Genomic DNA, 27,557 nt, shown 5'->3' with positions numbered 1-27,557 from the left:
CATGTTTAACAGTGCATGAAATGTTGTCTAAAACAAAAAGAATGATGCATTTTAGTGGCTGGATCTGGTTTTATCACATTCTGATTTGAACGTTGAAAATGAGCTGTTCTCAGCCAGCACAGGTCAAAATAAGCAGTAATGCAAACTCAGTCAGAGACATAGATTTTCACTTGCAACTTGCTTAAACATGTTTAACAGTGCATGAAATATTGTCTAAAACAAAAAGAATGATGCATTTTTGTGGCTGGATCTGGTTTTATCACATTCTGCATTGGATGTTGAAAATGAGCTTTACTCAGCCAGCAGAGGTCAAAACAAGCAGTAATGCAAACTCAGTCAGAGACATAGATTTTCACTTGCAACTTTCTTAAACACATTTAACAGTGCATGAAATGTTGTCTAAAGCAAAAAGAAAATGCTTTTTAGTGGCTGGATCTGGTTTTATCACATTCTGAATTGAACGTTGAAAATGAGCTTTTCAGAGCCAGCAGAGGTCAAAATAAGCAGTAATGCAAACTCAGTCATAGACATAGATTTTCACTTGCAACTTTCTTAAACATATTTAACAGTGCATGAAATGTTGTCTAAAACAAAAAGAAAATGCTTTTTAGTGGCTGGATCTGGTTTTATCACATTCTGAATTGAACGTTGAAAATGAGCTTTTCAGAGCCAGCAGAGGTCAAAATAAGCAGTAATGCAAACTCAGTCAGAGACATAGATTTTCACTTGCAACTTGCTTTAACATGTTTAACAGTGCATGAAATGTTGTCTAAAACAAAAAGAATGATGCATTTTTGTGGCTGGATCTGGTTTTATCACATTCTGAATTGAACGTTGAAAATGAGCTGTTCTCAGCCAGCAGAGGTCAAAATAAGCAGTAATGCAAACTCAGTCAGAGACATAGATTTTCACTTGCAACTTGCTTTAACATGTTTAACAGTGCATGAAATGTTGTCTAAAACAAAAAGAATGATGCATTTTAGTAGCTGGATCTGGTTTTATCACATTCTGCATTGGACGTTGAAAATGAGCTTTACTCAGCCAGCAGAGTTCAAAACAAGCAGTAATGCAAACTCAGTCAGAGACATAGATTTTCACTTGCAACTTTCTTAAACATATTTAACAGTGCATGAAATGTTGTCTAAAGCAAAAAGAAAATGCTTTTTAGTGGCTGGATCTGGTTTTATCACATTCTGAATTGAACGTTGAAAATGAGCTTTTCAGAGCCAGCAGAGGTCAAAATAAGCAGTAATGCAAACTCAGTCATAGACATAGATTTTCACTTGCAACTTGCTTTAACAAGTTTAACAGTGCATGAAATGTTGTCTAAAACAAAAAGAATGATGCATTTTTGTGGCTGGATCTGGTTTTATCACATTCTGAATTGAACGTTGAAAATGAGCTGTTCTCAGCCAGCAGAGGTCAAAATAAGCAGTAATGCAAACTCAGTCAGAGACATAGATTTTCACCTGCAACTTGCTTTAACATGTTTAACAGTGCATGAAATGTTGTCTAAAACAAAAAGAATGATGCATTTTAGTAGCTGGATCTGGTTTTATCACATTCTGCATTGGACGTTGAAAATGAGCTTTACTCAGCCAGCAGAGGTCAAAACAAGCAGTAATGCAAACTCAGTCAGAGACATAGATTTTCACTTGCAACTTGCTTTAACATGTTTAACAGAGCATGAAATGTTGTCTAAAACAAAAAGAATGATGCATTTTTGTGGCTGGATCTGGTTTTATCACATTCTGAATTGAACGTTGAAAATGAGCTGTTCTCAGCCAGCAGAGGTCAAAATAAGCAGTAATGCAAACTCAGTCAGAGACATAGATTTTCACTTGCAACTTGCTTTAACATGTTTAACAGTGCATGAAATGTTGTCTAAAACAAAAAGAATGGTGCATTTTTGTGGCTGGATCTGGTTTTATCACATTCTGAATTGAACGTTGAAAATGAGCTGTTCTCAGCCAGCAGAGGTCAAAATAAGCAGTAATGCAAACTCAGTCAGAGACATAGATTTTCACTTGCAACTTTCTTAAACATATTTAACAGTGCATGAAATGTTGTCTAAAGCAAAAAGAAAATGCTTTTTAGTGGCTGGATCTGGTTTTATCACATTCTGAATTGAACGTTGAAAATGAGCTTTTCAGAGCCAGCAGAGGTCAAAATAAGCAGTAATGCAAACTCAGTAATAGACATAGATTTTCACTTGCAACTTTCTTAAACATATTTAAAAGTGCATGAAATGTTGTCTAAAACAAAAAGAAAATGCTTTTTAGTGGCTGGATCTGGTTTTATCACATTCTGAATTGAACGTTGAAAATGAGCTTTTCAGAGCCAGCAGAGGTCAAAATAAGCAGTAATGCAAACTCAGTCAGAGACATAGATTTTCACTTGCAACTTGCTTTAACATATTTAACAGTGTATGAAATGTTGTCTAAAGCAAAAAGAAAATGCTTTTTAGTGGCTGGATCTGGTTTTATCACATTCTGAATTGAACGTTGAAAATTAGCTTTTCAGAGCCAGCAGAGGTCAAAATAAGCAGTAATGCAAACTCAGTCAGAGACATAGATTTTCACTTGCAACTTGCTTAAACATGTTTAACAGTGCATGAAATATTGTCTAAAACAAAAAGAATGATGCATTTTAGTGGCTGGATCTGGTTTTATCACATTCTGAATTGAACGTTGAAAATGAGCTGTTCTCAGCCAGCAGAGGTCAAAATAAGCAGTAATGCAAACTCAGTCAGAGACATAGATTTTCACTTGCAACTTGCTTTAACATGTTTAACAGTGCATGAAATGTTGTCTAAAACAAAAAGAATGATGCATTTTAGTAGCTGGATCTGGTTTTATCACATTCTGTATTGGACGTTGAAAATGAGCTGCACTCAGCCAGCAGAGGTCAAAATAAGCAGTAATGCAAACTCAGTCAGAGACATAGATTTTCACTTGCAACTTGCTTTAACATGTTTAACAGTGCATGAAATGTTGTCTAAAACAAAAAGAATGATGCATTTTTGTGGCTGGATCTGGTTTTATCACATTCTGAATTGAACGTTGAAAATGAGCTGTTCTCAGCCAGCAGAGGTCAAAATAAGCAATAATGCAAACTCAGTCAGAGACATAGATTTTCACTTGCAACTTGCTTTAACATGTTTAACAGTGCATGAAATGTTGTCTAAAACAAAAAGAATGATGCCTTTTTGTGGTTGGATCTGGTTTTATCACATTCTGAATTGAACGTTGAAAATGAACTGTTCTCAGCCAGCAGAGGTCAAAATAAGCAGTATTGCAAACTCAGTCAGAGACATAGATTTTCACTTGCAACTTTCTTAAACATGTTTAACAGTGCATGAAATGTTGTCTAATGCAAAAAGAATGATGCATTTTAGTGGCTGGATCTGGTTTTATCACATTCTGAATTGAACGTTGAAAATGAGCTGTTGTCAGCCAGCAGAGGTCAAAATAAGCAGTAATGCAAACTCAGTCAGAGACATAGATTTTAACTTGCAACTTGCTTTAACATGTTTAACAGTGCATGAAATGTTGTCTAAAACAAAAAGAATGATGTATTTTAGTAGCTGGATCTGGTTTTATCACATTCTGTATTGGACGTTGAAAATGAGCTTCACTCAGCCAGCAGAGGTCAAAATAAGCAGTAATGCAAACTCAGTCAGAGACGTAGATTTTCACTTGCAACTTGCTTTAACATGTTTAACAGTGCATGAAATGTTGTCTAAAACAAAAAGAATGATGCCTTTTTGTGGCTGGATCTGGTTTTATCACATTCTGAATTGAACGTTGAAAATGAACTGTTCTCAGCCAGCAGAGGTCAAAATAAGCAGTATTGCAAACTCAGTCAGAGACATAGATTTTCGCTTGCAACTTGCTTTAACATGTTTAACAGTGCATGAAATGTTGTCTAAAACAAAAAGAATGATGCATTTTAGTAGCTGGATCTGGTTTTATCACATTCTGCATTGGACGTTGAAAATGAGCTTTACTCAGCTAGCAGAGGTCAAAACAAGCAGTAATGCAAACTCAGTCAGAGACATAGATTTTCACTTGCAACTTTCTTAAACATATTTAACAGTGCATGAAATGTTGTCTAAAACAAAAAGAAAGATGCATTTTAGTGGCTGGATCTGGTTTTATCACATTCGGTATTGGACGTTGAAAATGAGCTTTACTCAGCCAGCAGAGGTCAAAATAAGCAGTAATGCAAACTCAGTCAGAGACATAGATTTTCACTTGCAACTTGCTTTAACATGTTTAACAGTGCATGAAATGTTGTCTAAAACAAAAAGAATGATGCATTTTAGTGGCTGGATCTGGTTTTATCACATTCTGATTTGAACGTTGAAAATGAGCTTTTCAAAGCCAGCAGATGTCAAAATAAGCAGTAATGCAAACTCAGTCATAGACAGATTTTCACTTGCAACTTGCTTTAACATGTTTAACAGTGCATGAAATGTTGTCTAAAACAAAAAGAAAATGTTTTTTAGTGGCTGGATCTGGTTTTATCACATTCTGAATTGAACGTTGAAAATGAGCTTTTCAAAGCCAGCAGAGGTCAAAATAAGCAGTAATGCAAACTCAGTCAGAGACATAGATTTTCACTTGCAACTTGCTTTAACATGTTTAACAGTGCATGAAATGTTGTCTAAAACAAAAAGAATGATGCATTTTTGTGGCTGGATCTGGTTTTATCACATTCTGAATTGAACGTTGAAAATGAGCTGTTCTCAGCCAGCAGAGGTCAAAATAAGCAGTAATGCAAACTCAGTCAGAGACATAGATTTTCACTAGCAACTTGCTTAAACATATTTAACAGTGCATGAAATGTTGTCTAAAACAAAAAGAATGATGCATTTTAGTAGCTGGATCTGGTTTTATTACATTCTGCATTGGACGTTGAAAATGAGCTTTACTCAGCCAGCAGAGGTCAAAACAAGCAGTAATGCAAACTCAGTCAGAGACATAGATTTTCACTTGCAACTTGCTTTAACATGTTTAACAGTGCATGAAATGTTGTCTAAAATAAAAAGAATGATGCATTTTAGTAGCTGGATCTGGTTTTATCACATTCTGCATTGGACGTTGAAAATGAGCTTTACTCAGCCAGCAGAGGTCAAAACAAGCAGTAATGCAAACTCAGTCAGAGACATAGATTTTCACTTGCAACTTTCTTAAACATATTTAACAGTGCATGAAATGTTGTCTAAAGCAAAACGAAAATGCTTTTTAGTGGCTGGGTCTGGTTTTATCACATTCTGAATTGAACGTTGAAAATGAGCTTTTCAGAGCCAGCAGAGGTCAAAATAAGCAGTAATGCAAACTCAGTAATAGACATAGATTTTCACTTGCAACTTTCTTAAACATATTTAACAGTGCATAAAATGTTGTCTAAAACAAAAAGAAAATGCTTTTTAGTGGCTGGATCTGGTTTTATCACATTCTGAATTGAACGTTGAAAATGAGCTTTTCAGAGCCAGCAGAGGTCAAAATAAGCAGTAATGCAAACTCAGTCAGAGACATAGATTTTCACTTGCAACTTGCAAGCATGTTTAACAGTGCATGAAATGTTGTCTAAAACAAAAAGAATGATGCATTTTAGTAGCTGGATCTGGTTTTATCACATTCTGCATTGGACGTTGAAAATGAGCTGTTCTCAGCCAGCAGAGGTCAAAACAAGCAGTAATGCAAACTCAGTCAGAGACATAGATTTTCACTTGCAACTTTCTTAAACATATTTAACAGTGCATGAAATGTTGTCTAAAGCAAAAAGAAAATGCTTTTTAGTAGCTGGATCTGGTTTTATCACATTCTGAATTGAACGTTGAAAATGAGCTTTACTCAGCCAGCAGAGGTCAAAATAAGCAGTAATGCAAACTCAGTCAGAGACATAGATTTTCACTTGCAACTTTCTTAAACATATTTAAAAGTGCATGAAATGTTGTCTAAAACAAAAAGAAAATGCTTTTTAGTGGCTGGATCTGGTTTTATCACATTCTGAATTGAACGTTGAAAATGAGCTTTTCAGAGCCAGCAGAGGTCAAAATAAGCAGTAATGCAAACTCAGTCAGAGACATAGATTTTCAATTGCAACTTGCTTTAACATGTTTAACAGTGCATGAAATGTTGTCTAAAACAAAAAGAATGATGCATTTTAGTAGCTGGATCTAGTTTTATCACATTCTGCATTAGACGTTGAAAATGAGCTTTACTCAGCCAGCAGAGGTCAAAACAAGCAGTAATGCAAACTCAGTCAGAGACATAGATTTTCACTTGCAACTTGATTTAACATGTTTAACAGTGCATGAAATGTTGTCTAAAACAAAAAGAATGATGCATTTTTGTGAATGGATCTGGTTTTATCACATTCTGAATTGAACGTTGAAAATGAGCTTTTCAGAGCCAGCAGAGGTCAAAATAAGCAGTAATGCAAACTCAGTCAGAGACATAGATTTTCACTTGCAACTTGCTTTAACATGTTTAACAGTGCATGAAATGTTGTCTAAAACAAAAAGAAAATGCTTTTTAGTGGCTGGATCTGGTTTTATCACATTCTGAATTGAACGTTGAAAATGAGCTTTTCAGAGCCAGCAGAGGTCAAAATAAGCAGTAATGCAAACTCAGTCAGAGACATAGATTTTCACTTGCAACTTGCTTTAACATGTTTAACAGTGCATGAAATGTTGTCTAAAACAAAAAGAATGATGCATTTTTGTGAATGGATCTGGTTTTATCACATTCTGAATTGAACGTTGAAAATGAGCTGTTCTCAGCCAGCAGAGGTCAAAATAAGCAGTACTGCAAACTCAGTCAGAGACATAGATTTTCACTTGCAACTTGCTTTAACATGTTTAACAGTGCATGAAATATTGTCTAAAACAAAAAGAATGATGCATTTTAGTAGCTGGATCTGGTTTTATCACATTCTGCATTGGATGTTGAAAATGAGCTTTACTCAGCCAGCAGAGGTCAAAACAAGCAGTAATGCAAACTCAGTCAGAGACATAGATTTTCACTTGCAACTTTCTTAAACATATTTAACAGTGCATGAAATGTTGTCTAAAGCAAAAAGAAAATGCTTTTTAGTGGCTGGATCTGGTTTTATCACATTCTGAATTGAACGTTGAAAATGAGCTTTTCAGAGCCAGCAGAGGTCAAAATAAAGCAGTAATGCAAACTCAGTCATAGACATAGATTTTCACTTGCAACTTTCTTAAACATATTTAACAGTGCATGAAATGTTGTCTAAAACAAAAAGAAAATGCTTTTTAGTGGCTGGATCTGGTTTTATCACATTCTGAATTGAACGTTGAAAATTAGCTTTTCAGAGCCAGCAGAGGTCAAAATAAGCAGTAATGAAAACTCAGTAATAGACATAGATTTTCACTTGCAACTTTCTTAAACATATTTAAAAGTGCATGAAATGTTGTCTAAAACAAAAAGAAAATGCTTTTTAGTGGCTGGATCTGGTTTTATCACATTCTGAATTGAACGTTGAAAATGAGCTTTTCAGAGCCAGCAGAGGTCAAAATAAGCAGTAATGCAAACTCAGTCAGAGACATAGATTTTCACTTGCAACTTGCTTTAACATGTTTAACAGTGCATGAAATGTTGTCTAAAACAAAAAGAATGATGCATTTTAGTAGCTGGATCTGGTTTTATTACATTCTGCATTGGACGTTGAAAATGAGCTTTACTCAGCCAGCAGAGGTCAAAACAAGCAGTAATGCAAACTCAGTCAGAGACATAGATTTTCACTTGCAACTTGCTTTAACATGTTTAACAGTGCATGAAATGTTGTCTAAAATAAAAAGAATGATGCATTTTAGTAGCTGGATCTGGTTTTATCACATTCTGCATTGGACGTTGAAAATGAGCTTTACTCAGCCAGCAGAGGTCAAAACAAGCAGTAATGCAAACTCAGTCAGAGACATAGATTTTCACTTGCAACTTTCTTAAACATATTTAACAGTGCATGAAATGTTGTCTAAAGCAAAACGAAAATGCTTTTTAGTGGCTGGATCTGGTTTTATCACATTCTGAATTGAACGTTGAAAATGAGCTTTTCAGAGCCAGCAGAGGTCAAAATAAGCAGTAATGCAAACTCAGTAATAGACATAGATTTTCACTTGCAACTTTCTTAAACATATTTAACAGTGCATGAAATGTTGTCTAAAACAAAAAGAAAATGCTTTTTAGTGGCTGGATCTGGTTTTATCACATTCTGAATTGAACGTTGAAAATGAGCTTTTCAGAGCCAGCAGAGGTCAAAATAAGCAGTAATGCAAACTCAGTCAGAGACATAGATTTTCACTTGCAACTTGCAAGCATGTTTAACAGTGCATGAAATGTTGTCTAAAACAAAAAGAATGATGCATTTTAGTAGCTGGATCTGGTTTTATCACATTCTGCATTGGACGTTGAAAATGAGCTTTACTCAGCCAGCAGAGGTCAAAATAAGCAGTAATGCAAACTCAGACAGAGACATAGCTTTTCACTTGCAACTTTCTTAAACATATTTAAAAGTGCATGAAATGTTGTCTAAAACAAAAAGAAAATGCTTTTTAGTGGCTGGATCTGGTTTTATCACATTCTGAATTGAACGTTGAAAATGAGCTTTTCAGAGCCAGCAGAGGTCAAAATAAGCAGTAATGCAAACTCAGTCAGAGACATAGATTTTCAATTGCAACTTGCTTTAACATGTTTAACAGTGCATGAAATGTTGTCTAAAACAAAAAGAATGATGCATTTTAGTAGCTGGATCTAGTTTTATCACATTCTGCATTAGACGTTGAAAATGAGCTTTACTCAGCCAGCAGAGGTCAAAACAAGCAGTAATGCAAACTCAGTCAGAGACATAGATTTTCACTTGCAACTTTCTTAAACATATTTAACAGTGCATGAAATGTTGTCTAAAACAAAAAGAAAATGCTTTTTAGTGGCTGGATCTGGTTTTATCACATTCTGAATTGAACGTTGAAAATGAGCTTTTCAGAGCCAGCAGAGGTCAAAATAAGCAGTAATGCAAACTCAGTCAGAGACATAGATTTTCACTTGCAACTTGCTTTAACATGTTTAACAGTGCATGAAATGTTGTCTAAAACAAAAAGAAAATGCTTTTTAGTGGCTGGATCTGGTTTTATCACATTCTGAATTGAACGTTGAAAATGAGCTTTTCAGAGCCAGCAGAGGTCAAAATAAGCAGTAATGCAAACTCAGTCAGAGACATAGATTTTCACTTGCAACTTGCTTTAACATGTTTAACAGTGCATGAAATGTTGTCTAAAACAAAAAGAATGATGCATTTTTGTGAATGGATCTGGTTTTATCACATTCTGAATTGAACGTTGAAAATGAGCTGTTCTCAGCCAGCAGAGGTCAAAATAAGCAGTACTGCAAACTCAGTCAGAGACATAGATTTTCACTTGCAACTTGCTTTAACATGTTTAACAGTGCATGAAATATTGTCTAAAACAAAAAGAATGATGCATTTTAGTAGCTGGATCTGGTTTTATCACATTCTGCATTGGATGTTGAAAATGAGCTTTACTCAGCCAGCAGAGGTCAAAACAAGCAGTAATGCAAACTCAGTCAGAGACATAGAGTTTCACTTGCAACTTTCTTAAACATATTTAACAGTGCATGAAATGTTGTCTAAAGCAAAAAGAAAATGCTTTTTAGTGGCTGGATCTGGTTTTATCACATTCTGAATTGAACGTTGAAAATGAGCTTTTCAGAGCCAGCAGAGGTCAAAATAAGCAGTAATGCAAACTCAGTCATAGACATAGATTTTCACTTGCAACTTTCTTAAACATATTTAACAGTGCATGAAATGTTGTCTAAAACAAAAAGAAAATGCTTTTTAGTGGCTGGATCTGGTTTTATCACATTCTGAATTGAACGTTGAAAATGAGCTTTTCAGAGCCAGCAGAGGTCAAAATAAGAAGTAATGCAAACTCAGTAATAGACATAGATTTTCACTTGCAACTTTCTTAAACATATTTAAAAGTGCATGAAATGTTGTCTAAAACAAAAAGAAAATGCTTTTTAGTGGCTGGATCTGGTTTTATCACATTCTGAATTGAACGTTGAAAATGAGCTTTTCAGAGCCAGCAGAGGTCAAAATAAGCAGTAATGCAAACTCAGTCAGAGACATAGATTTTCACTTGCAACTTGCTTTAACATGTTTAACAGTGCATGAAATGTTGTCTAAAACAAAAAGAATGATGCATTTTAGTAGCTGGATCTGGTTTTATCACATTCTGCATTAGACGTTGAAAATGAGCTTTACTCAGCCAGCAGAGGTCAAAACAAGCAGTAATGCAAACTCAGTCAGAGACATAGATTTTCACTTGCAACTTTCTTAAACATATTTAACAGTGCATGAAATGTTGTCTAAAGCAAAAAGAAAATGTTTTTTAGTGGCTGGATCTGGTTTTATCACATTCTGAATTGAACGTTGAAAATGAGCTTTTCAGAGCCAGCAGAGGTCAAAATAAGCAGTAATGCAAACTCAGTCAGAGACATAGATTTTCACTTGCAACTTGCTTTAACATGTTTAACAGTGCATGAAATGTTGTCTAAAACAAAAAGAAAATGCTTTTTAGTGGCTGGATCTGGTTTTATCACATTCTGAATTGAACGTTGAAAATGAGCTTTTCAGAGCCAGCAGAGGTCAAAATAAGCAGTAATGCAAACTCAGTCAGAGACATAGATTTTCACTTGCAACTTGCTTTAACATGTTTAACAGTGCATGAAATGTTGTCTAAAACAAAAAGAATGATGCATTTTTGTGAATGGATCTGGTTTTATCACATTCTGAATTGAACGTTGAAAATGAGCTTTTCAGAGCCAGCAGAGGTCAAAATAAGCAGTAATGCAAACTCAGTCAGAGACATAGATTTTCACTTGCAACTTGCTTTAACATGTTTAACAGTGCATGAAATGTTGTCTAAAACAAAAAGAAAATGCTTTTTAGTGGCTGGATCTGGTTTTACCACATTCTGAATTGAACGTTGAAAATGAGCTGTTCTCAGCCAGCAGAGGTCAAAATAAGCAGTTCTGCAAACTCAGTCAGAGACATAGATTTTCACTTGCAACTTGCTTTAACATGTTTAACAGTGCATGAAATATTGTCTAAAACAAAAAGAATGATGCATTTTAGTAGCTGGATCTGGTTTTATCACATTCTGCATTGGACGTTGAAAATGAGCTTTTCAGAGCCAGCAGAGGTCAAAATAAGCAGTAATGCAAACTCAGTCAGAGACATAGATTTTCACTTGCAACTTTCTTAAACATATTTAACAGTGTATGAAATGTTGTCTAAAACAAAAAGAAAATGCTTTTTAGTGGCTGGATCTGGTTTTATCACATTCTGAATTGAACGTTGAAAATGAGCTTTTCAGAGCCAGCAGAGGTCAAAACAAGCAGTAATGCAAACTCAGTCAGAGACATAGATTTTCACCTGCAACTTGCTTTAACATGTTTAACAGTGCATGAAATGTTGTCTAAAACAAAAAGAAAATGCTTTTTAGTGGCTGGATCTGGTTTTATCACATTCTGAATTGAACGTTGAAAATGAGCTGTTCTCAGCCAGCAGAGGTCAAAATAAGCAGTAATGCAAACTCAGTCAGAGACATAGATTTTCACTTGCAACTTTCTTAAACATATTTAACAGTGCATGAAATGTTGTCTAAAGCAAAAAGAAAATGCTTTTTAGTGGCTGGATCTGGTGTTATCACATTCTGAATTGAACGTTGAAAATGAGCTTTTCAGAGCCAGCAGAGGTCAAAATAAGCAGTAATGCAAACTCAGTAATAGACATAGATTTTCACTTGCAACTTGCTTTAAATTGTTTAACAGTGCATGAAATGTTGTCTAAAACAAAAAGAATGATGCATTTTAGTAGCTGGATCTGGTTTTATCACATTCTGCATTAGACGTTGAAAATGAGCTTTACTCAGCCAGCAGAGGTCAAAACAAGCAGTAATACAAACTCAGTCAGAGACATAGATTTTCACTTGCAACTTTCTTAAACATATTTAACAGTGCATGAAATGTTGTCTAAAGCAAAAAGAAAATGTTTTTTAGTGGCTGGATCTGGTTTTATCACATTCTGAATTGAACGTTGAAAATGAGCTTTTCAGAGCCAGCAGAGGTCAAAATAAGCAGTAATGCAAACTCAGTCAGAGACATAGATTTTCACTTGCAACTTGCTTTAACATGTTTAACAGTGCATGAAATGTTGTCTAAAACAAAAAGAATGATGCATTTTTGTGAATGGATCTGGTTTTATCACATTCTGAATTGAACGTTGAAAATGAGCTTTTCAGAGCCAGCAGAGGTCAAAATAAGCAGTAATGCAAACTCAGTCAGAGACATAGATTTTCACTTGCAACTTGCTTTAACATGTTTAACAGTGCATGAAATGTTGTCTAAAACAAAAAGAAAATGCTTTTTAGTGGCTGGATCTGGTTTTATCACATTCTGAATTGAACGTTGAAAATGAGCTTTTCAGAGCCAGCAGAGGTCAAAATAAGCAGTAATGCAAACTCAGTCAGAGACATAGATTTTCACTTGCAACTTGCTTTAACATGTTTAACAGTGCATGAAATGTTGTCTAAAACAAAAAGAATGATGCATTTTTGTGAATGGATCTGGTTTTATCACATTCTGAATTGAACGTTGAAAATGAGCTGTTCTCAGCCAGCAGAAGTCAAAATAAGCAGTACTGCAAACTCAGTCAGAGACATAGATTTTCACTTGCAACTTGCTTTAACATGTTTAACAGTGCATGAAATATTGTCTAAAACAAAAAGAATGATGCATTTTAGTAGCTGGATCTGGTTTTATCACATTCTGCATTGGATGTTGAAAATGAGCTTTACTCAGCCAGCAGAGGTCAAAACAAGCAGTAATGCAAACTCAGTCAGAGACATAGATTTTCACTTGCAACTTTCTTAAACACATTTAACAGTGCATGAAATGTTGTCTAAAGCAAAAAGAAAATGCTTTTTAGTGGCTGGATCTGGTTTTATCACATTCTGAATTGAACGTTGAAAATGAGCTTTTCAGAGCCAGCAGAGGTCAAAATAAGCAGTAATGCAAACTCAGTCATAGACATAGATTTTCACTTGCAACTTTCTTAAACATATTTAACAGTGCATGAAATGTTGTCTAAAACAAAAAGAAAATGCTTTTTAGTGGCTGGATCTGGTTTTATCACATTCTGAATTGAACGTTGAAAATGAGCTTTTCAGAGCCAGCAGAGGTCAAAATAAGCAGTAATGCAAACTCAGTCAGAGACATAGATTTTCACTTGCAACTTGCTTTAACATGTTTAACAGTGCAAGAAATGTTGTCTAAAACAAAAAGAATGATGCATTTTTGTGGCTGGATCTGGTTTTATCACATTCTGAATTGAACGTTGAAAATGAGCTGTTCTCAGCCAGCAGAGGTCAAAATAAGCAGTAATGCAAACTCAGTCAGAGACATAGATTTTCACTTGCAACTTGCTTTAACATGTTTAACAGTGCATGAAATGTTGTCTAAAACAAAAAGAATGATGCATTTTAGTAGCTGGATCTGGTTTTATCACATTCTGCATTGGACGTTGAAAATGAGCTTTACTCAGCCAGCAGAGGTCAAAACAAGCAGTAATGCAAACTCAGTCAGAGACATAGATTTTCACTTGCAACTTGCTTTAACATGTTTAACAGAGCATGAAATGTTGTCTAAAACAAAAAGAATGATGCATTTTTGTGGCTGGATCTGGTTTTATCACATTCTGAATTGAACGTTGAAAATGAGCTGTTCTCAGCCAGCAGAGGTCAAAATAAGCAGTAATGCAAACTCAGTCAGAGACATAGATTTTCACTTGCAACTTGCTTTAACATGTTTAACAGTGCATGAAATGTTGTCTAAAACAAAAAGAATGATGCATTTTTGTGGCTGGATCTGGTTTTATCACATTCTGAATTGAACGTTGAAAATGAGCTGTTCTCAGCCAGCAGAGGTCAAAATAAGCAGTAATGCAAACTCAGTCAGAGACATAGATTTTCACTTGCAACTTTCTTAAACATATTTAACAGTGCATGAAATGTTGTCTAAAGCAAAAAGAAAATGCTTTTTAGTGGCTGGATCTGGTTTTATCACATTCTGAATTGAACGTTGAAAATGAGCTTTTCAGAGCCAGCAGAGGTCAAAATAAGCAGTAATGCAAACTCAGTAATAGACATAGATTTTCACTTGCAACTTTCTTAAACATATTTAAAAGTGCATGAAATGTTGTCTAAAACAAAAAGAAAATGCTTTTTAGTGGCTGGATCTGGTTTTATCACATTCTGAATTGAACGTTGAAAATGAGCTTTTCAGAGCCAGCAGAGGTCAAAATAAGCAGTAATGCAAACTCAGTCAGAGACATAGATTTTCACTTGCAACTTGCTTTAACATGTTTAACAGTGCATGAAATGTTGTCTAAAACAAAAAGAATGATGCATTTTAGTAGCTGGATCTGGTTTTATCACATTCTGCATTGGACGTTGAAAATGAGCTTTACTCAGCCAGCAGAGGTCAAAACAAGCAGTAATGCAAACTCAGTCAGAGACATAGATTTTCACTTGCAACTTTCTTAAACATATTTAACAGTGCATGAAATGTTGTCTAAAGCAAAAAGAAAATGTTTTTTAGTGAATGGATCTGGTTTTATCACATTCTGAATTGAACGTTGAAAATGAGCTTTTCAGAGCCAGCAGAGGTCAAAACAAGCAGTAATGCAAACTCAGTCATAGACATAGATTTTCACTTGCAACTTTCTTAAACATATTTAACAGTGCATGAAATGTTGTCTAAAACAAAAAGAAAATGCTTTTTAGTGGCTGGATCTGGTTTTATCACATTCTGAATTGAACGTTGAAAATGAGCTTTTCAGAGCCAGCAGAGGTCAAAATAAGCAGTAATGCAAACTCAGTCAGAGACATAGATTTTCACTTGCAACTTGCTTTAACATGTTTAACAGTGCATGAAATGTTGTCTAAAACAAAAAGAAAATGCTTTTTAGTGGCTGGATCTGGTTTTATCACATTCTGAATTGAACGTTGAAAATGAGCTATTCAGAGCCAGCAGAGGTCAAAATAAGCAGTAATGCAAACTCAGTCAGAGACATAGATTTTCACTTGCAACTTGCTTTAACATGTTTTACAGTGCATGAAATGTTGTCTAAAACAAAAAGAATGATGCATTTTTGTGGCTGGATCTGGTTTTATCACATTCTGAATTGAACGTTGAAAATGAGCTGTTCTCAGCCAGCAGAGGTCAAAATAAGCAGTAATGCAAACTCAGTCAGAGACATAGATTTTCACTTGCAACTTTCTTAAACATATTTAACAGTGCATGAAATGTTGTCTAAAGCAAAAAGAAAATGCTTTTTAGTGGCTGGATCTGGTTTTATCACATTCTGAATTGAACGTTGAAAATGAGCTTTTCAGAGCCAGCAGAGGTCAAAATAAGCAGTAATGCAAACTCAGTCAGAGACATAGATTTTCACTTGCAACTTGCTTTAACATGTTTAACAGTGCATGAAATGTTGTCTAAAACAAAAAGAATGATGCATTTTAGTAGCTGGATCTGGTTTTATCACATTCTGCATTGGACGTTGAAAATGAGCTTTACTCAGCCAGCACAGGTCAAAACAAGCAGTAATGCAAACTCAGTCAGAGACATAGATTTTCACTTGCAACTTTCTTAAACATATTTAACAGTGCATGAAATGTTGTCTAAAGCAAAAAGAAAATGTTTTTTAGTGGCTGGATCTGGTTTTATCACATTCTGAATTGAACGTTGAAAATGAGCTTTTCAGAGCCAGCAGAGGTCAAAATAAGCAGTAATGCAAACTCAGTCATAGACATAGATTTTCACTTGCAACTTTCTTAAACATATTTAACAGTGCATGAAATGTTGTCTAAAACAAAAAGAAAATGCTTTTTAGTGGCTGGATCTGGTTTTATCACATTCTGCATTGGATGTTAAAAATGAGCTTTACTCAGCCAGCAGAGGTCAAAATAAGCAGTACTGCAAACTCAGTCAGAGACATAGATTTTCACTTGCAACTTGCTTTAACATGTTTAACAGTGCATGAAATATTGTCTAAAACAAAAAGAATGATGCATTTTAGTAGCTGGATCTGGTTTAATCACATTCTGCATTGGATGTTGAAAATGAGCTTTACTCAGCCAGCAGAGGTCAAAACAAGCAGTAATGCAAACTCAGTCAGAGACATAGATTTTCACTTGCAACTTTCTTAAACATATTTAACAGTGTATGAAATGTTGTCTAAAACAAAAAGAAAATGCTTTTTAGTGGCTGGATCTGGTTTTATCACATTCTGAATTGAACGTTGAAAATGAGCTTTTCAGAGCCAGCAGAGGTCAAAACAAGCAGTAATGCAAACTCAGTCAGAGACATAGATTTTCACTTGCAACTTGCTTTAACATGTTTAACAGTGCATGAAATGTTGTCTAAAACAAAAAGAAAATGCTTTTTAGTGGCTGGATCTGGTTTTATCACATTCTGAATTGAACGTTGAAAATGAGCTGTTCTCAGCCAGCAGAGGTCAAAATAAGCAGTAATGCAAACTCAGTCAGAGACATAGATTTTCACTTGCAACTTTCTTAAACATATTTAACAGTGCATGAAATGTTGTCTAAAGCAAAAAGAAAATGCTTTTTAGTGGCTGGATCTGGTGTTATCACATTCTGAATTGAACGTTGAAAATGAGCTATTCAGAGCCAGCAGAGGTCAAAATAAGCAGTAATGCAAACTCAGTCAGAGACATAGATTTTCACTTGCAACTTGCTTTAACATGTTTTACAGTGCATGAAATGTTGTCTAAAACAAAAAGAATGATGCATTTTTGTGGCTGGATCTGGTTTTATCACATTCTGAATTGAACGTTGAAAATGAGCTTTTCAGAGCCAGCAGAGGTCAAAATAAGCAGTAATGCAAACTCAGTAATAGACATAGATTTTCACTTGCAACTTTCTTAAACATATTTAAAAGTGCATGAAATGTTGTCTAAAACAAAAAGAAAATGCTTTTTAGTGGCTGGATCTGGTTTTATCACATTCTGAATTGAACGTTGAAAATGAGCTTTTCAGAGCCAGCAGAGGTCAAAATAAGCAGTAATGCAAACTCAGTAATAGACATAGATTTTCACTTGCAACTTGCTTTAAATTGTTTAACAGTGCATGAAATGTTGTCTAAAACAAAAAGAATGATGCATTTTAGTAGCTGGATCTGGTTTTATCACATTCTGCATTAGACGTTGAAAATGAGCTTTACTCAGCCAGCAGAGGTCAAAACAAGCAGTAATACAAACTCAGTCAGAGACATAGATTTTCACTTGCAACTTTCTTAAACATATTTAACAGTGCATGAAATGTTGTCTAAAGCAAAAAGAAAATGTTTTTTAGTGGCTGGATCTGGTTTTATCACATTCTGAATTGAACGTTGAAAATGAGCTTTTCAGAGCCAGCAGAGGTCAAAATAAGCAGTAATGCAAACTCAGTCAGAGACATAGATTTTCACTTGCAACTTGCTTTAACATGTTTAACAGTGCATGAAATGTTGTCTAAAACAAAAAGAATGATGCATTTTTGTGAATGGATCTGGTTTTATCACATTCTGAATTGAACGTTGAAAATGAGCTTTTCAGAGCCAGCAGAGGTCAAAATAAGCAGTAATGCAAACTCAGTCAGAGACATAGATTTTCACTTGCAACTTGCTTTAACATGTTTAACAGTGCATGAAATGTTGTCTAAAACAAAAAGAAAATGCTTTTTAGTGGCTGGATCTGGTTTTGTCACATTCTGAATTGAACGTTGAAAATGAGCTTTTCAGAGCCAGCAGAGGTCAAAATAAGCAGTAATGCAAACTCAGTCAGAGACATAGATTTTCACTTGCAACTTGCTTTAACATGTTTAACAGTGCATGAAATGTTGTCTAAAACAAAAAGAATGATGCATTTTTGTGAATGGATCTGGTTTTATCACATTCTGAATTGAACGTTGAAAATGAGCTGTTCTCAGCCAGCAGAGGTCAAAATAAGCAGTACTGCAAACTCAGTCAGAGACATAGATTTTCACTTGCAACTTGCTTTAACATGTTTAACAGTGCATGAAATATTGTCTAAAACAAAAAGAATGATGCATTTTAGTAGCTGGATCTGGTTTTATCACATTCTGCATTGGATGTTGAAAATGAGCTTTACTCAGCCAGCAGAGGTCAAAACAAGCAGTAATGCAAACTCAGTCAGAGACATAGATTTTCACTTGCAACTTTCTTAAACACATTTAACAGTGCATGAAATGTTGTCTAAAGCAAAAAGAAAATGCTTTTTAGTGGCTGGATCTGGTTTTATCACATTCTGAATTGAACGTTGAAAATGAGCTTTTCAGAGCCAGCAGAGGTCAAAATAAGCAGTAATGCAAACTCAGTCATAGACATAGATTTTCACTTGCAACTTTCTTAAACATATTTAACAGTGCATGAAATGTTGTCTAAAACAAAAAGAAAATGCTTTTTAGTGGCTGGATCTGGTTTTATCACATTCTGAATTGAACGTTGAAAATGAGCTTTTCAGAGCCAGCAGAGGTCAAAATAAGCAGTAATGCAAACTCAGTCAGAGACATAGATTTTCACTTGCAACTTGCTTTAACATGTTTAACAGTGCAAGAAATGTTGTCTAAAACAAAAAGAATGATGCATTTTTGTGGCTGGATCTGGTTTTATCACATTCTGAATTGAACGTTGAAAATGAGCTGTTCTCAGCCAGCAGAGGTCAAAATAAGCAGTAATGCAAACTCAGTCAGAGACATAGATTTTCACTTGCAACTTGCTTTAACATGTTTAACAGTGCATGAAATGTTGTCTAAAACAAAAAGAATGATGCATTTTAGTAGCTGGATCTGGTTTTATCACATTCTGCATTGGACGTTGAAAATGAGCTTTACTCAGCCAGCAGAGGTCAAAACAAGCAGTAATGCAAACTCAGTCAGAGACATAGATTTTCACTTGCAACTTGCTTTAACATGTTTAACAGAGCATGAAATGTTGTCTAAAACAAAAAGAATGATGCATTTTTGTGGCTGGATCTGGTTTTATCACATTCTGAATTGAACGTTGAAAATGAGCTGTTCTCAGCCAGCAGAGGTCAAAATAAGCAGTAATGCAAACTCAGTCAGAGACATAGATTTTCACTTGCAACTTGCTTTAACATGTTTAACAGTGCATGAAATGTTGTCTAAAACAAAAAGAATGATGCATTTTTGTGGCTGGATCTGGTTTTATCACATTCTGAATTGAACGTTGAAAATGAGCTGTTCTCAGCCAGCAGAGGTCAAAATAAGCAGTAATGCAAACTCAGTAATAGACATAGATTTTCACTTGCAACTTTCTTAAACATATTTAACAGTGCATGAAATGTTGTCTAAAGCAAAAAGAAAATGTTTTTTAGTGAATGGATCTGGTTTTATCACATTCTGAATTGAACGTTGAAAATGAGCTTTTCAGAGCCAGCAGAGGTCAAAACAAGCAGTAATGCAAACTCAGTCATAGACATAGATTTTCACTTGCAACTTTCTTAAACATATTTAACAGTGCATGAAATGTTGTCTAAAACAAAAAGAAAATGCTTTTTAGTGGCTGGATCTGGTTTTATCACATTCTGAATTGAACGTTGAAAATGAGCTTTTCAGAGCCAGCAGAGGTCAAAATAAGCAGTAATGCAAACTCAGTCAGAGACATAGATTTTCACTTGCAACTTGCTTTAACATGTTTAACAGTGCATGAAATGTTGTCTAAAACAAAAAGAAAATGCTTTTTAGTGGCTGGATCTGGTTTTATCACATTCTGAATTGAACGTTGAAAATGAGCTATTCAGAGCCAGCAGAGGTCAAAATAAGCAGTAATGCAAACTCAGTCAGAGACATAGATTTTCACTTGCAACTTGCTTTAACATGTTTTACAGTGCATGAAATGTTGTCTAAAACAAAAAGAATGATGCATTTTTGTGGCTGGATCTGGTTTTATCACATTCTGAATTGAACGTTGAAAATGAGCTGTTCTCAGCCAGCAGAGGTCAAAATAAGCAGTAATGCAAACTCAGTCAGAGACATAGATTTTCACTTGCAACTTTCTTAAACATATTTAACAGTGCATGAAATGTTGTCTAAAGCAAAAAGAAAATGCTTTTTAGTGGCTGGATCTGGTGTTATCACATTCTGAATTGAACGTTGAAAATGAGCTTTTCAGAGCCAGCAGAGGTCAAAATAAGCAGTAATGCAAACTCAGTAATAGACATAGATTTTCACTTGCAACTTGCTTTAAATTGTTTAACAGTGCATGAAATGTTGTCTAAAACAAAAAGAATGATGCATTTTAGTAGCTGGATCTGGTTTTATCACATTCTGCATTAGACGTTGAAAATGAGCTTTACTCAGCCAGCAGAGGTCAAAACAAGCAGTAATACAAACTCAGTCAGAGACATAGATTTTCACTTGCAACTTTCTTAAACATATTTAACAGTGCATGAAATGTTGTCTAAAGCAAAAAGAAAATGTTTTTTAGTGGCTGGATCTGGTTTTATCACATTCTGAATTGAACGTTGAAAATGAGCTTTTCAGAGCCAGCAGAGGTCAAAATAAGCAGTAATGCAAACTCAGTCAGAGACATAGATTTTCACTTGCAACTTGCTTTAACATGTTTAACAGTGCATGAAATGTTGTCTAAAACAAAAAGAATGATGCATTTTTGTGAATGGATCTGGTTTTATCACATTCTGAATTGAACGTTGAAAATGAGCTTTTCAGAGCCAGCAGAGGTCAAAATAAGCAGTAATGCAAACTCAGTCAGAGACATAGATTTTCACTTGCAACTTGCTTTAACATGTTTAACAGTGCATGAAATGTTGTCTAAAACAAAAAGAAAATGCTTTTTAGTGGCTGGATCTGGTTTTATCACATTCTGAATTGAACGTTGAAAATGAGCTTTTCAGAGCCAGCAGAGGTCAAAATAAGCAGTAATGCAAACTCAGTCAGAGACATAGATTTTCACTTGCAACTTGCTTTAACATGTTTAACAGTGCATGAAATGTTGTCTAAAACAAAAAGAATGATGCATTTTTGTGAATGGATCTGGTTTTATCACATTCTGAATTGAACGTTGAAAATGAGCTGTTCTCAGCCAGCAGAAGTCAAAATAAGCAGTACTGCAAACTCAGTCAGAGACATAGATTTTCACTTGCAACTTGCTTTAACATGTTTAACAGTGCATGAAATATTGTCTAAAACAAAAAGAATGATGCATTTTAGTAGCTGGATCTGGTTTTATCACATTCTGCATTGGATGTTGAAAATGAGCTTTACTCAGCCAGCAGAGGTCAAAACAAGCAGTAATGCAAACTCAGTCAGAGACATAGATTTTCACTTGCAACTTTCTTAAACACATTTAACAGTGCATGAAATGTTGTCTAAAGCAAAAAGAAAATGCTTTTTAGTGGCTGGATCTGGTTTTATCACATTCTGAATTGAACGTTGAAAATGAGCTTTTCAGAGCCAGCAGAGGTCAAAATAAGCAGTAATGCAAACTCAGTCATAGACATAGATTTTCACTTGCAACTTTCTTAAACATATTTAACAGTGCATGAAATGTTGTCTAAAACAAAAAGAAAATGCTTTTTAGTGGCTGGATCTGGTTTTATCACATTCTGAATTGAACGTTGAAAATGAGCTTTGGTAACGCTTTCTTTTACAACCCGCAAATTACCGCGTAAGTACAGTGAAATTACAGTGTACTTTTCTGTACGTACTGTGTAAGTATAATGAACGTATGTGTAGGTATAAGGAAACAAACCGTAATGCTTGGGTAAAAAGGGGGTAACAGCCAGATGTTCATCACGAAAATTACCGCGTAAGTACAGTGAGATAACGGTGTACTTTTCTTTAAATTGCAAAAGAACAAACCATAATGTTTGCGTAATAGGGGAGTAACAATAAGATATTCATCACGCAAAGAAGTATATTACGTTTAAGATGCACTTTTCTTTAAGTATTGTATACATATAAAGAATTATGCAAGGATGGTGGCAACCTATTGCTATCTGCAAATGTACTGTATATGCACCTGCGTGAGTACATTAGTACTCTTATTCAGTGCTTGGGTTTTATATGGGGTGTTTAATGAATAAAAGGTTTACAACCTGTGAAATTATGAACCCTTATTGTATACTGTATGTATTTTAAATCTGCAATTCAATATAAAATATATTTCCATACACTACTTACCTTATGTTTACTCGTCGATCTCACCAAAGCCATCAATGTCTCCATAACTCACTATCAACAAATAACTTTGCATGACATAGGCCTACCGTCAGGGTTCAATGCAGATTAAAACAGGCTCGCATCTTTACTGCTGTTGCACAGGGGGGCTAACTGTTGCATTTCAGTAAATGTATAGCTGATGCTTTATAGAAAAATCTAGTAATTTGGTCTTCAATCAATAAAAACTGCTGCTGTAGTTTACTCTGTTCTTAGTGTTCAAGTATACACTAGTGTGTTAAAGTTCAGCTTCTTCCCTCTTTGTTCCCTGTAGTTAAAGGGTAAATACAGTATTTGTTCCCTCCTTGTTCCCTGTACTTACAGGGTAAATACCACATTTGAGGGTTGTAAATTAAAGTGAAGCATTGTTCCTCCATTGTTACCCCCTTGTTCCCTGTACTTACAGGGTAAATACATTTGAGGGTTGTAAATTAAAGTGAAGCATTGTTCCTCCATTGTTACCCCCTTGTTCCCTGTACTTACAGGGTAAATACCACCATTGAGGGTTGTAAATTAAAGTGAAGCATTGTTCCTCCATTGTTACCCCCTTGTTCCCTGTACTTACAAGGTAAATACCACATTTGAGGGTTGTAAATTAAAGTGAAGCATTGTTCCTCCATTGTTACCCCCTTGTTCCCTGTACTTACAGGGTAAATACCACATTTGAGGGTTGTAAATTAAAGTGAAGCATTGTTCCTCCCTTGTTACCTGTAGTTTAAGGGTAAATACAACATTTGTTCCCCCCTTGTTCCCTTTAGTTTACAATGTAAAATATTGAAGGCAGTAAAATAAATATACAAACACACAATATATTTCTTCCTTACTTTGTAACCTTTATTTTAATTAATAAGCATTTTAAAACACTTCATCTTAATCAAACATTGTCTTGTCTTTCATTGCCTATACTCATTAATTTTCTCTTCGGCTTTGTCCTTTTGTTAATCTGGGGTCGTCACAGTGGAATGAACCACCAACTTATCCAGCATATGTTTTACGCAGTGGATGCACTTCCAGCTGCAACCCATCTTTGGGAAACATCCATACACACCCATTCACACTCATTCACTTTGGACAATTTAGTCTACCCAATTCACCTGTACCGCATGTCTTTGGACTGTGAGGGAAGCCGGAGCACCCGGAGGAAACCCACGCGAACGCAGGGAGAACTCCACGCAGAAACGCCAATTGACCCAGCCGAGGCTCGAACCAGCAACCTTCTTGGTGTGAGGAAACAGCACTACCTACTGTGCCACTGTGTTGCCACCCAGCTGCAACCCATCACTGGGAAACATCCATCCACACTCATTCACACACATACACTACGGACAATTTTAGCTTACCCAATGTCACCACATATTTTTGGACTTGTGGGAGCACCCGGAGGAAACCCACGCTAACATGGGGAGAACATGCAAACTCCACACAGAAATGCCAACTGACCCAGCCGAGGCTCGAACCAGCGACCTTCTTGCTGTGAGGCGATTGTGCTACCCACTGCGCCTGCCTATACTCAAACAGCAAAATAACACATTATTTCCTTCCCCCTTTTTTTCTGGCATCTCTTGCTTGGCTTCCTCTTCTGCTCTTCTCAGCTTCCAATGAGGACTCTGATGGTGAGTGGCTGATGAAATCCCATGGGTCTTGCTGCTCTGCATTTATATAAAATATATGAACAGAAATAAAGGCTTTTAGTAAGCTATAGACATGTTTATTTTCCTGTTTAATGTGTGTGTGGTGGTTGTCCAACAATTTCACACTCTAAACATTTACAGATACCATACAGACACTATACATTACTATCAAACAAAAGTACTATCATCAGATCATATGGGAGATTGTGATCATTTTTTAGTGATAATAATTAAAGCGCAGAGGGGAAAAGGCTTAAATATATGTGAAGGCAGTATAGACTTTGAAGTAAAGATTATTTGCAGTTCAGTGTACATATTTAAATTCTGTGTTATAAATTAAATGGTAAGTAAATGTAAGGTTTGGGTGAACTACCCCTAAGGTTAGTTTTTGATTATGTACATGTCTTAACCCATTATTAGTCCTAAATAAAGTGAAAGATAACATAATACTTTTACTGTTTACTGATTTACTGTTATGGACCCTTTTTACATTTCAGTGCAGTGAATGGGAAAGTACAACACATTTTATAACAATCTACTTTGCTCAAATAAAATGAAAACTTTATGACGGTGTTGTCTTGACAATTAGAAAAAGAAAAAAAAAATATTGTGAAACTGATAACGCCAGCAAGAAGAGAGAATAACATCTAATTTACTCATGTCCATAGACACTGTTTGAAACACCTCGCACATGTAACGTTAATCATATTATATAATACATACGTAAATACAAACAAATGTTATTTTATAAAAATAATTATATAAAAACTCAAGGATTTTAGATGCTGATGATCGTTAAACGCGTCATAACAGTATTGTGAAAAGGGTGTAACGTTATCGTTAAAAATAGGTACAAACATCAGATAGAAACAAAAACCTACACAAACACTTCTATGTACATAACGTCATAAAAAATACTTGTTTTATTTACCTCGCGCTGCCGTCCTTGTACTGCCGTGAACAGGAAATTCTGGGAATGGAGGACGGAGAGTTGAATCGATTCGTCTTCAACAAACCGATCAGTGTGACATCAAAACATCGCGAGAACAACAGACAGCTCCGTGTGCATTTGAATCCATCTCGCGATATTGTATCACTTCAGGTCTGCGCCTACTGATTCGTTGATTCAAACGAGTTGTGAATCAAGAAGCCTCTAAAGATCCGAATCAAACTGCAGCAGCACCCCACGAGGTTTTGCTCAGACTTTTGGGACGTTTGGAATTCCTCCGTCTCGTAACCATGTAACACATGTGAGTAAATCGTTAGTAAATAAGGCTATTGTTACGATTAGAAGTTGTGCATTAACTAGATTATATTTATTTTGTTTCATTTGTTTTAGCGTAACATTAACGTTAGTTCATGGCCGAATCTAAACGGCCAGCAGCGAATATTTACCAATGTTTACTGTCGTTTACTTTGCACATCTTATAGATGTTGCCAAAGTTCCTCTGGATTAAGTTTTTTCATTTCATTCTAGACAGACTGGATGATGATTAGGTCAGATCTCTGTGGCTGCTGTCATACTCACTGTGCAGACTATTTTCTCCCTGTATACGTTAATTACAGCAAAGTTAATGACAAAAACAATGTTTGGAAATGTAAATTGATATTTTCTGTAGCATGCCAGTTTAATATATGAATACACATACACCCCCCCCCCCCCCCCCCAATTACTAGTAACGTTAGCCTAGGACTTAAGCACAGTAGCCTACTATTTAAGCCTTTTCCCCTTTGTGCTTTAATTATTATCACTAAAAAATGATCACAATCTCCCATATGATCTGATGATAGTACTTTTGTTCGATAGTAATGTATAGTGTCTGTATGGTATCTGTAAATGTTTAGAGTGTGAAATTGTTGGACAACCACCACACACACATTAAACAGGAAAATAAACATGTCTATAGCTTACTAAAAGCCTTTATGTCTGTTCATATATTTTATATAAATGCAGAGCAGCAAGACCCATGGGATTTCATCAGCCACTCACCATCAGAGTCCTCATTGGAAGCTGAGAAGAGCAGAAGAGGAAGCCAAGCAAGAGATGCCAGAAAAAAAGGGGGAAGGAAATAATGTGTTATTTTGCTGTTTGAGTATAGGCAGGCGCAGTGGGTAGCACAATCGCCTCACAGCAAGAAGGTCGCTGGTTCGAGCCTCGGCTGGGTCAGTTGGCATTTCTGTGTGGAGTTTGCATGTTCTCCCCATGTTAGCGTGGGTTTCCTCCGGGTGCTCCCACAAGTCCAAAAATATGTGGTGACATTGGGTAAGCTAAAATTGTCCGTAGTGTATGTGTGTGAATGAGTGTGGATGGATGTTTCCCAGTGATGGGTTGCAGCTGGGTGGCAACACAGTGGCACAGTAGGTAGTGCTGTTTCCTCACACCAAGAAGGTTGCTGGTTCGAGCCTCGGCTGGGTCAATTGGCGTTTCTGCGTGGAGTTCTCCCTGCGTTCGCGTGGGTTTCCTCCGGGTGCTCCGGCTTCCCTCACAGTCCAAAGACATGCGGTACAGGTGAATTGGGTAGACTAAATTGTCCAAAGTGAATGAGTGTGAATGGGTGTGTATGGATGTTTCCCAAAGATGGGTTGCAGCTGGAAGTGCATCCACTGCGTAAAACATATGCTGGATAAGTTGGTGGTTCATTCCACTGTGACGACCCCAGATTAACAAAAGGACAAAGCCGAAGAGAAAATTAATGAGTATAGGCAATGAAAGACAAGACAATGTTTGATTAAGATGAAGTGTTTTAAAATGCTTATTAATTAAAATAAAGGTTACAAAGTAAGGAAGAAATATATTGTGTGTTTGTTTATTTATTTTACTGCCTTCAAGATTTTACATTGTAAACTAAAGGGAACAAGGGGGGAACAAATGTTGTATTTACCCTTAAACTACAGGTAACAAGGGAGGAACAATGCTTCACTTTAATTTACAACCCTCAAATGTGGTATTTACTCTGTAAGTACAGGGAACAAGGGGGTAACAATGGAGGAACAATGCTTCACTTTAATTTACAACCCTCAAATGTGGTATTTACCTTGTAAGTACAGGGAACAAGGGGGTAACAATGGAGGAACAATGCTTCACTTTAATTTACAACCCTCAAATGTGGTATTTACCCTGTAAGTACAGGGAACAAGGGGGTAACAATGGAGGAACAATGCTTCACTTTAATTTACAACCCTCAAATGTGGTATTTACCCTGTAAGTACAGGGAACAAGGGGGTAACAATGGAGGAACAATGCTTCACTTTAATTTACAACCCTCAAATGTGGTATTTACCCTGTAAGTACAGGGAACAAGGAGGGAACAAATACTGTATTTACCCTTTAACTACAGGGAACAAAGAGGGAAGAAGCTGAACTTTAACACACTAGTGTATACTTGAACACTAAGAACAGAGTAAACTACAGCAGCAGTTTTTATTGATTGAAGACCAAATTACTAGATTTTTCTATAAAGCATCAGCTATATATTTACTGAAATGCAACGGTTAGCCCCCCTGTGCAAACAGCAGTAAAGATGCGAGCCTGT

The 27,557-nt window shown here is 35.8% G+C and overlaps 2 long non-coding RNA genes across 2 annotated transcripts; one reads left to right on the top strand and one right to left on the bottom strand.

The window, feature by feature from the left end:
- Positions 1-23,205: 23,205 nt before the first annotated feature.
- LOC141378700 (uncharacterized) lies at positions 23,206-25,050 on the bottom strand. Its single transcript, XR_012393929.1, has 2 exons — positions 24,956-25,050; positions 23,206-24,042 (listed from the first exon to the last, which is right to left on the bottom strand). It is a non-coding gene; the product is annotated as an uncharacterized lncRNA (long non-coding RNA).
- LOC141378701 (uncharacterized) lies at positions 24,805-26,815 on the top strand. Its single transcript, XR_012393930.1, has 2 exons — positions 24,805-25,274; positions 25,979-26,815. It is a non-coding gene; the product is annotated as an uncharacterized lncRNA (long non-coding RNA).
- The last annotated feature ends 742 nt before the right edge of the window (positions 26,816-27,557 follow it).

The sequence above is a fragment of the Danio rerio genome, chromosome 18 (genome assembly GCF_049306965.1).
Source record: "Danio rerio strain Tuebingen ecotype United States chromosome 18, GRCz12tu, whole genome shotgun sequence".
Lineage (NCBI taxonomy): Eukaryota > Metazoa > Chordata > Actinopteri > Cypriniformes > Danionidae > Danio > Danio rerio.
This window is presented reverse-complemented; position numbering and strand designations above follow the sequence as displayed.